Source organism: Diadema setosum, chromosome 20 (assembly GCF_964275005.1).
Source record: "Diadema setosum chromosome 20, eeDiaSeto1, whole genome shotgun sequence".
NCBI lineage: Eukaryota > Metazoa > Echinodermata > Echinoidea > Diadematoida > Diadematidae > Diadema > Diadema setosum.
In genome coordinates this window covers 14176135-14186476 of record NC_092704.1, presented here as the reverse complement: position 1 = coordinate 14186476, position 10342 = coordinate 14176135, and positions in this window count along the sequence as shown.

Here is a 10342-nt window from a genome sequence, read left to right as displayed (position 1 = left end):
GAGCAAATTTTTTTGAGAGCAAATTCACTCTAGATGATCGGTATACTTACCATACAGTTCCTATTTTTTCTTAAATACAGTGTATTTGTGCCCTTTCAATTTTGATACTCTCAATTGTTCTTTTGGTTTTCACCTTCAACTTACAGTTTTGTATGTTGACACAATTGGCATACACATCCATCCATTCACTTTTTTTTTTCTTTAAGAAGTTTCTCTGTCTCACATTTTACCAAGACCCTTTCAAATGGTTCAATATTTTGGGTATGTCTCTTCAAATGATCCATCAGATTTTAACCACTTTCATTAAAGGCATAATTTACCATTTGCAGAAAAAAAAAACCAAAACCCAGCACTAGTGCCTCAAAATAGTTCTAAAATGTGAGTTAGGGATAGAAACAACCAATGTAAAAATCTGAATCAGTATAATCAGTGTCAAGTATTGTTAGATATACAAAATGTGAACAATAGTTATAATGAAAATGTTTCCAGAGTAAACCGTCTACAATTATGGTTTATTAAGAAAAAACAGAGACACCACCTTATATTCTAGACTTTATTGCGAAAATTTTATGTGGTAGGATGTTTTGTGATACAAATGACCTACACATATGCATCAGATGTGATATCTCGAAATTTTTTTTAAATCACTGCTCCCAAAGGTAAAGAGCTCCTTTAAGAGATTTCTGTTCTACCATTTTCCTGCATTATATTCAAAGTAGCTAGGTAACAAAAAGATGTTCAGCCTTATCAACTAAAATTTGCAAGATCGGTGGATTAAAAAGACATCATGCCTTCTAATTTTTCTGCAAGTTGTTTCCTCCAAACTTAAACTGCTCTTGGCGGTTGAACTTAAAATATTAACGCACGTGCTCTTATATTTGTGGAATATGCATTCATAATCTTTCCTTTATGTTTAGGGGTTTTTCAGGTGTGCTTTAGATGGCTTTTCTCTCTATATATTTTTGAGAGTTCAGAAGGTTTCTTCAGGAAGTGGACTTCAACATCTCATGGTTTCAACTTCAATTGAAATATTGTTTTTGTGATTGTTTTCCATGAAGTTCCTCCATTTCCTACTTCCTTCTAGGTTCTTCGAGATAATGTATGTCTTACCTATGATACAATTCAACCTCTTAAACAATACTTGTAAGATGTAACAAGCCATCAACTTTTAAGATTGTCCATAAAGAGGTTTCTGCTCTCCTATTAGTCCTTATCTTTCAAGATGGCCAAGTAATTACTGTTGTTCTCAAGTTTGTTAACAATTTGTGTGATCTGTTAAGTAAACATTTCTCCCTGTTCATCTGATTTTCAGCAACTAACTTACCTCGGCTGTTTAACTAGCAGATGAATTAAGGAAGATTTCTAGTAGTCGCATCTGCCACCTGCCCGTGATTCAAATGGATATTACAAGTCATATGTCTCATGTTAAACCTCATAAGTTTCAAAAGTTTTAACTTTTGACAAATTTGGCAACTTACATTTTCTTGAACTGTTGCCAAAGATCAAACTGATGTAACCTGAGTGCTTTTGATCTAGTCTCAGTAATATGCAAGTTTAATGCGAATGGGTCCCTACCAATCCATGCTTTCTCGGGCATTACTCATCCTCACATCAACCAGATCTAGTTTCTGTGGTGAAAAAATTACTTTCATATTAAGTTTTTCATATTGCAATCATTATTAACTATTATTAAAAAAAAAAAAACATATATTATTGGAGGATTTCAAGCAAAGGGATCTGAAGGTGTTATTTCTTGCTTTGATATGACCCTTACGATTTACATGGTAAACCATATTTTAGCAAAGGAAGTTTCTGGTTTCTGAGGATTTGTGTGCCAGCACATGCATGAGACATGATGTGTTTGAACTCTACATCCATTAAAACTGGCTGTAGGTGGCGTTTTTCCCTCAGTTGTATTCTTTGGAAGTCTTTGAATGTCAAATTCTACCTTTTTTTTTTTTTTTTATACAGTGTATGGCAAGCTTACCTGGTAGTTTTGAGCGATGATGAGAGCTGGTTGAGCACTACTCAACCTAGTCCTAACCTACCATAGGCTGCAATATCAGTGGGATCAATCACATCTGCACACAAGCAAAAGCTGTGAGGCTGGCAGCAGTCTTGTGGTTGATTGGTCTGTGTTATTCCTCTTTCATGCTGAAGAGGCTCTCCCCACCAGTAAGAATCTGCGATACTGATCATTTCTGAATATCAACTATTCAAGTAGCCTTGCACATTTTTTTTTTTTAAACCAAAACTGTAATGCTCTTCTTGGCGGATTCAGTCAGGCTGATGTGGATCGCTTACAGAGAGTTCAGAATGCTGCCTCTAGACTTGTGTACCATGTTCGTTCTCCTGCCACTCCTCTTATATGTCAACTCCACTGGCTGCCTGTCAAAGCAAGAATATCATTCAAGCGTCTCCTACTGGTCTACAAAGTAGTCAACAATAGAGCTCCAGAGTACATTGGGGAGTGTCTGGTACGACACTCTCACTCTAGGCGCACTCGTCTTTCGTCATCCGTTACCTTCACTCAACCACACACGAAAAAAAAAAAAAAAAAATAGCTGGCGATGCAGCTTTCTCTTCTTCTGCTCCTAGGCTGTGGAATAAGCTCCTTCCTCTTCTGAAATCATCACCAACACTTGATCATTTCAAACAAAACTTGAAGACTTATTTATTTTGATGTCCCTATATGTGCACTGGACTTGTACTGTCGCTGCCTGGTATTTTGTATATATTTTATCTCCTAGGGCGACCAGGGATGACATCTGATAGCGCTTTGTATCCAGTGGAAAAGGCGCTCTATAAATGTCTACTATTATTTAAAAAGTAGGAAAAAGTTAGATAAAAGTAGGATTTTAAGCAAAAAAGTAAGAAAAGTAGGGACAGCAGTAAAAAAAAAAAAAAAAAAAAAGTAGGAAAAAGAAGGAAAAGTAGGATCACTTGAAAGCCTGGAGATCGTCTTGTTGACGGCAAGGAGCATGAATACAAAGGAGAGATTCTTAATCATAATTGTTTCTTCTCTTTTCTAACACTTTGCTGGTCTTACAGAGTCTTGTCTGAACAACATTTGCAAAAGCACACAGCACACACACACACACACGCACATACACACACACACACGCACGCACATACACACACATACGCCAAAACTATAGGAATAAGTACGTTGTGGGAGTACCCACAACTCAAGCACGCACATCTATATAGGCAACCCCACATCCGCAACTCTATAAAGTCATCACGACCTTGATCGTTCAAGGTTTTTTTTTTTTTTTTTTTTTTTTGGGGGGGGGGGTTGGTTTTTTTTTTGGCAATTGATAGTAGTTGCTTCAAACAAACAAAAGATACTTATATAGATATACCGTTACAGAAGACGTTGTCTCACAATGCAAAAAAAAAAAAAAAAAATCTTTTGATTTATACTCAATAATCTGTATGGGCTAACCTATAAGAATTCTTAAAGTCATGATAATTGGGACAGAAATGTTCGCATCTCACAATGCAAAGGTCCTTGCAAAAAAAAATCATGACCCAAGCACTTGTTATCTACAGTGTGTAAACAATAATCTTTAATCTTTATTCTTCCAAGATCTCCTCACATCTTGCACAATGCACAACGCACCGCTGCACTTTTCCCCTCATTCTTCCCTCCCTTTCTCCTTATTGCCACTCAGTGAGTGGTGACTTATATTCTTACAATGTTGTATTGTTTAGACAATCATTTTTTGAGACCATTGTCCTCGTCAAGCGCTTGCTTATGACGATGGTCTCCTGAATTTCTGTACATCAAGAATTGTCTAATTTGTCTTAGAGCAAGAGATATACTGTAACTTATGTTTGCAAAAATGTATGCACAAAATAGTTTATTTTCATTTTGAATTGTATCAGGGGATAAAAGTTGAATATTTGAATTAATCATTTATTTGCTTTGATTGTCAGATTCAATCTATTATGTACTCAATTTGTTTGTTCAATTGACTTTGTACTTCATTTATGTATGAAAAAGAAATTCAGAAATAAAATCAGAATCAGAATCAGAATACCATATTTTGTGCTGATATACACAAATACATGTAATATGCACATAATTGGTGATTTGTCTTTTCTGGTCACGGCACTAGAATTGAGATCATGTTGTCATTTCAAACTTATTATATATGCCAACGGAAAAAAAAAAAACTACTCTTGCTATGACTCCTATTCGACGCGAGGATTCCTGGGAATGTAAATTTGTCTTACGTCAACTTCGGGGAATCCCCGGTCATCTGAAAGTCAAAAGGAATTACTATAATAGGCAGTAGGTAGCAGCAGCATCACTTTGCCTCCTGATGCTAAAGAAGTTAACACTGCCTTTGTCGTTTCTCCTCCATTCTTTCAGGTAAGTCGTTGAAATTTTCAAACTCTTTGATCTCATGTACAATTCTATTTGTACAACTGAAATAATTATGAGTTGGTATGTTGATGATTGGTGATTGTGGACTGAATAGATGTTTATCATTGATTACCTAAGATGGTGAAATAGTTGATGAAAGTGTAGAAACTATAACGGATGTTAAAAAAAAAGTAAAATGATATGAAATTTAACGCTTTCATAGTAAGGAAATGTGATAGAGTTATATGGAAAAGGTAAAAGATATTCACATCTCTGTAGCAGAGATTTTGCGTCACTTATATCTACATAAGTAGCTGATGTGAGAACGTATCTTCTCCTGTATTATAGACAGACATTGAACTAGTGATGTAAATGCAACTCTCGGGGTTTCTATAGGAGTGTTGAAGGTGAGCACCGATAGTTACTCAGTGTATATGTGAACTGAGTTTGCTACATGTCACCACAATCAATTAGAACTAAGTTATTGAATTAGGAACTGCTGGCTTGTAATACACTCAGATTAAATGTAAAACTGTATTGTAAATGAGATGTGTAGTTCAATTGCCTATTAAAATTTACATAAACTTGCTGAGGTATGAACGCAGTCAGGAATAATGGATATAGAAAGCGACAAAAAAAAAAAATGTGAGCACGTATCCCACAGTGTGAAGTTGTGAGTTGTTGGCTGGAGCGGTGTGGTCATGCTTATAGGTTGGGTTAAGGAAGTGGAAAACAAGTCCCCAGTTCAAACACAAACCAGTTTGTGTAGGGGCGCTGTGGCATAGGGCCTAGTGGGTAGGACTCCCGACTCCCAATCGGAGGACCCGAGTTCTAATCCCGCCCAGTGCTTACGTCCTTGGACAAGATGTTTTTACCCACCATGTCCCTCTCGACCCAGGTGTATAAATCAGTAACTGGCAACGCTAGGGTAATGATAATGACAGGGCCCTCTGGTAGAGCAGTGGTAACACTGAAGAGGCTATACCCTGGGTAAATAAAACATTATTATTATTATTATTATTATTATTATTATTATTATTATTATTATTATTATTATTATTATTATTATTATCATCATCATCATCATTATTAGCATTATTATTTTATACCAAAACAAGAGAAAGAGCGACGTATAAATAAATATAAATGCTTTCTGAGAGCACAGACCTCCGCCAAGCAGCTCATTTCCACCACTGATCTTGATCTTCCGATAGGGTGCGTACGAGCGCTCTCCTATAAGCGAACTGAACCGTACCGTACCCGCGCCAGTGGAGCGCTCGAACGCTCCTAAAGTGTGCCGTACCGAACTGAACCGAACCAAAAGTGGACCACTTCCCGATGTGCTCCAAATTATGTCGTATAGCTATACCGTTTATATGTTTATAATATATATGTAATATATATATTGCGTCTGAACACCTTAATGATCTTTCCCCTGCTCGCTCTAAGATAAAGGACATAGAGTGTTGCGAGGATCGCCTTCAATCTTTTTTTTTTTTTTTTTTTTTTTTTTTTTTTTTTTTTTTTTTTTTTTTTTTTTAGACCAATTTTACCACTCTGGGAGAAACGCTTTCACTTTTAGGCCCTACCTGAGCGGGATCATCCTAACAAACTTTGTGCATTGTGAAGAAAAGTAGACATTCTTGTTATAAGAAACACCTGTTGAGGTGAAATAAAGACAAGCTCTGGTGGACTTTGGAATAAATAGAGAGGGAAATATAATTATTTAGCGAGAGATGCCTGTACAATGTAGGTTTTGGTATATATGCAAAGTTAAAGGACAAACCAAATAACAAGAATAACAATAAGAAAGTATAAATTGAATTGAAATTTACACAAACTGGAATGATAGATAAAAAAAAAATCATTTATAGCATTCATTGAAATAGCCGGAGAGTGAATTTGAGTTAAGAAGTCAACCAATTTCATTAATAAGGTATATGTTAAAGTGAAGAAAATTGTGCTGCGCTTTTATTCAGAAGTGAAGAGAGGGAGCTTTTTCTTGTTTTATTTCCCCATGCTTACATGAAGATAAATAATGATAAGCATTATATAGATGATGACTGGCGGAGGAGGGAACATACCGAATGTTCCACCCGAAGGGTTTGAAATGAACCTACATTCTTGGAACCTACATTCTACAAGCATTGCTTTTTAGTAGGTTCCTCATATTTACACATCATATTATTACATGTCCTTATACATTTGTGAAATTATGTCTAAAATTGAATGTTGTGTTATACATATTTTACTCCGAAATCAAAAGGAATATGAAGCCTGAATATGGAATGTGGAATATGGAACTTGAATAAAAAAAAAAAAAAAAATGCTATTGAGGGAGGTTATAAGTCCCGAGACGAAGTCGAGGGACTTATAGCCTCCCTCAATAGCATTTCAAACCCTGAGGGTGGAACGTTTGGTACATGTTCCAGACAACAAAAGTCATCATCTGTTATATGATATGGGTTAGTCATGGGTTAGGCAAATTCATCCTATCGATTGCGTGAAAAATATGATCGTTCAATCGTTTGGTATCGTTTGTCATTATTGTTGTTACGTGAAAATGTTTTCCCATGGGAGACCATCACAAAAATGGTCTGCCCATGGGCGAACATAACCAATGTGCCTCCTTCATGTGACTGGGTTTATCCAATCACTAACCGGTATTTGACTAACCCATTTAATGTTATAAGATATGTAGAGAGACTTCACTACAGTACATCCAGTAAAGTTATAGCATTTAGCGCTGAATGGATGTGATGAACGCGAAGGTGGATCATTTTTGTACGCCCCCCCCCCCCCCGCCCCATACTAATGACCAATTACTATTATGTTTGTCCCAATGTTAGAACATGTGTTAAAAAAAATGACATCGGCTAGAATCTAAAATCATAATGAAAATCCCTACACCATCCCCTCCCATCCCTTACGAGGTATATGTTGCTTGGTGTCGAAGTAGACTTGCCGCAATATAGCTTTTATTGTTTTTATGTCATTAGGCCAGTTTCGAGTTAGCTCATGGGCACATTGGCAATGACCATGTTAATGACCATTTTTTTTTTCTCAGACGGTTTATAGTACTTCACTCGTTTTCAGAGCGACATAATGTTTAAGCTTTACGTAATGAATTTATGGGATTCATCAATCCTCTTCAAACAAAGAATGAACTTGCGTAGACCAGATGACCAAAATGATCCGTCAATTAAATGGGAAAGCATCCATTTCATTATTTTGCATCGAATGTATTAACAATCTCTTTCTATTTATATTGCCAAATACCACTTTTGCTGTCAGGTGAATGTGCTGGCAAGCAGCATTTATAAGGATGTCATGAATAATCATTACGTCATAGATGCTTATCCCTCTGAACATGCCTGTTCGTAAGATTAGGCGCGGTCAAACTGGCAAAAGATCGAGAAGTGGTGATCGCGATCTTTAAGATCTCGAAGTTTTGCCAGTGTGACCGCAAACTTCCCGCGAAACTTCCTGCGAAACTTCTCGATCTGTTTGCGGGCGGTGCCTCCGAAGGCAAGGCCATTGTCATAGACGTGCCATCGGAGGGCGCACTCTTGCTTGCGCGCGTACCAACCGCCGAACTAAAACATAGTGGAATGCGTGTCCCTATTCCCAACATACACGAGACCGTGCAGCCAAATTACCGTGTTGCGTCGCCATCTTGTTCGGGCAATTTTTCCTTATATGGAGTGCACGCTTTGGCGCGGTCAGACTGGGCCACTGGTACGCGCGCAAGCAAGAGTACGCCGTCCAGTGGCTAGCGATTATGACGTAACAATGCACGTTTGTACATGACAATGGTCAATTGCGCTTCGGAGACACAGCCCGCACTCCATATAAGGAAAAATTGCCCGAACAAAATGGCGGTGGTAGCAAGTTTTGGTGGCTGCGTATTTCCTGGGTGAACACGCATTCCACTATGTTTTAGTTCGGTGGTACCAACTTCGCGATCTTGATTCTCGATCTTTTGCCAGTCTGACCGCGCCTAATGACGTTTTCTTCCTGCTCATGCGCAAAGTGGAACTGCGAATTGACTTATTCTGCAGTTCATTGTGTATGAATATTCAAAAGTGTGGTATTCCCCATCCAGGGAGCTGACGACGGTCTGTATTTAAGCAACACGTTCATCTCCGTTCTCACATTTCCCGCACAGCTGGTTGCCTCTCCTTGACAGGAAGGGTCGAGTTTTGCTTTCGATACGATCGCCTGACGTTGATGTATCGGTGAGTTAGTATGTCATGATTTGTTGTAACAAAGTAAAGAAGCGACACGGAATTCGCCAGTGATAAATGCACCAGGATCAAGCAGCTTCTTTTTTTTCCCCATTTACCTCCATGCTAGTGCATCGTGATGGAGAAGGGGCAATTCAAACGGTGAAGCGCAAGATCCAGGTTTATTACGTGAGTTAATTTTATAGTCATAAAACAGTATCAATGCCCTTCTGACTGTTAACTGTCGATGTGCAGATGCACAAGTCATTACAAAAGTGACCGAAATAACATATCGTACAAGCTTGGCTTTTTAGTGGGACCCTCCATTTCCATTACCATTCGTGTAATATGCATATGTATATACCTTATAAATGCAATTGTATGTCGTTACTCATCATCACATGTATCTTGTTGATGTACGTTTATCGAAATTACTACAAATTTGTTTTGTTTATGCATTGAATATAATTTCTCCTGTTTATTTAATAGAAATGAAAATAAAGTTAAACTTGAACTTGAACTTGAATAATTTGCAATGATCTTTTGATTCAAAGCCAGGTTCCAGCTATGAGAGCGTGGCCACCTGCTAAAATTTCTTCAATCATTTCATCAAAGTGATCCTAAAATCAAAGTTGATCATCAAATCATCAAATCAAAGTTGATCATCAAATCATCAAAGTTGATCCTAAAATGGGCTCTTGGCTTGATGAATATGGATTAAAATGCATTCGCTAATAGAGCTAATACTACGGTGTGCTCGCAGTATTCACTGCCTTGTTTTGGGTATTGATAATGTCAGGCGATTAGACATTTTATTGAAATTTACAGTATTGTTTTAACATATATTGTAATTTTTAATGCACAGAACTGGAGGCATAACTACATCAGCGACATTTTTTTTTAAATAAACAAACAATATAGGCTAGCTCTATGTTTGTCTGCAAGTACAGATTCTTTTTCTGAAATGATGAGGATTTATTCAAGAATTATTTATTATCATTATCTATCATTAATTATATATATATATATATATATATATATATATATATATATATATATATATATCATTTCCATGAAAGAGAAGATTATTCTTTGTTGACGCAAGCAGAAACAGGAAAGCGACCGATTATAGACTATATTTTGAGCAAAGGGAAGAGTGCAGTCGTTAGAGTGTCGGTCATGCAGATCACATTTGCATCCAACGTAGATCTCTATCGATATTACACTCAGAGAAAAAGTCGTAGTACCTTCACGTGTGGCAGAATTATTATACCCCCGCCAAACGAAGTTTGAAGGGGGTATATAGGAATCAGCGGACGGTCGGTCGGGCGGTCGGGCGGTCGGTCCGTTGCAAATCTTGCGTCGCGAACTACTTCCTCAGTTTTCAACCGATTTTCATAAAACTTGGCACAGATGTGTGCCTTGGGTTGTAGATGTGCAAGACGTATTTTTTGACAGTACCCAAAAGTACGTTGCCATGGTAACGGCATATTATGGGCAAAAATGGGTACAAATCTTGCGTCGCGAACTCCTCCCACAGTTTTTGATCAATTTTTATGAAATTAGGTACAGATGTTCATCTGAATATGTTAATGTGCAAGACACATATTTCCGCAGTGGCAAAAAGTGCGTTGCCATGGTAACGGCATGTTATTGGTAAAATATAGGGCAAAATGCTTCATGGCAAAACTGCTTCATCAGTGTTCTTCCAATTCTCATGGAATTCATATTGAATGTTTGT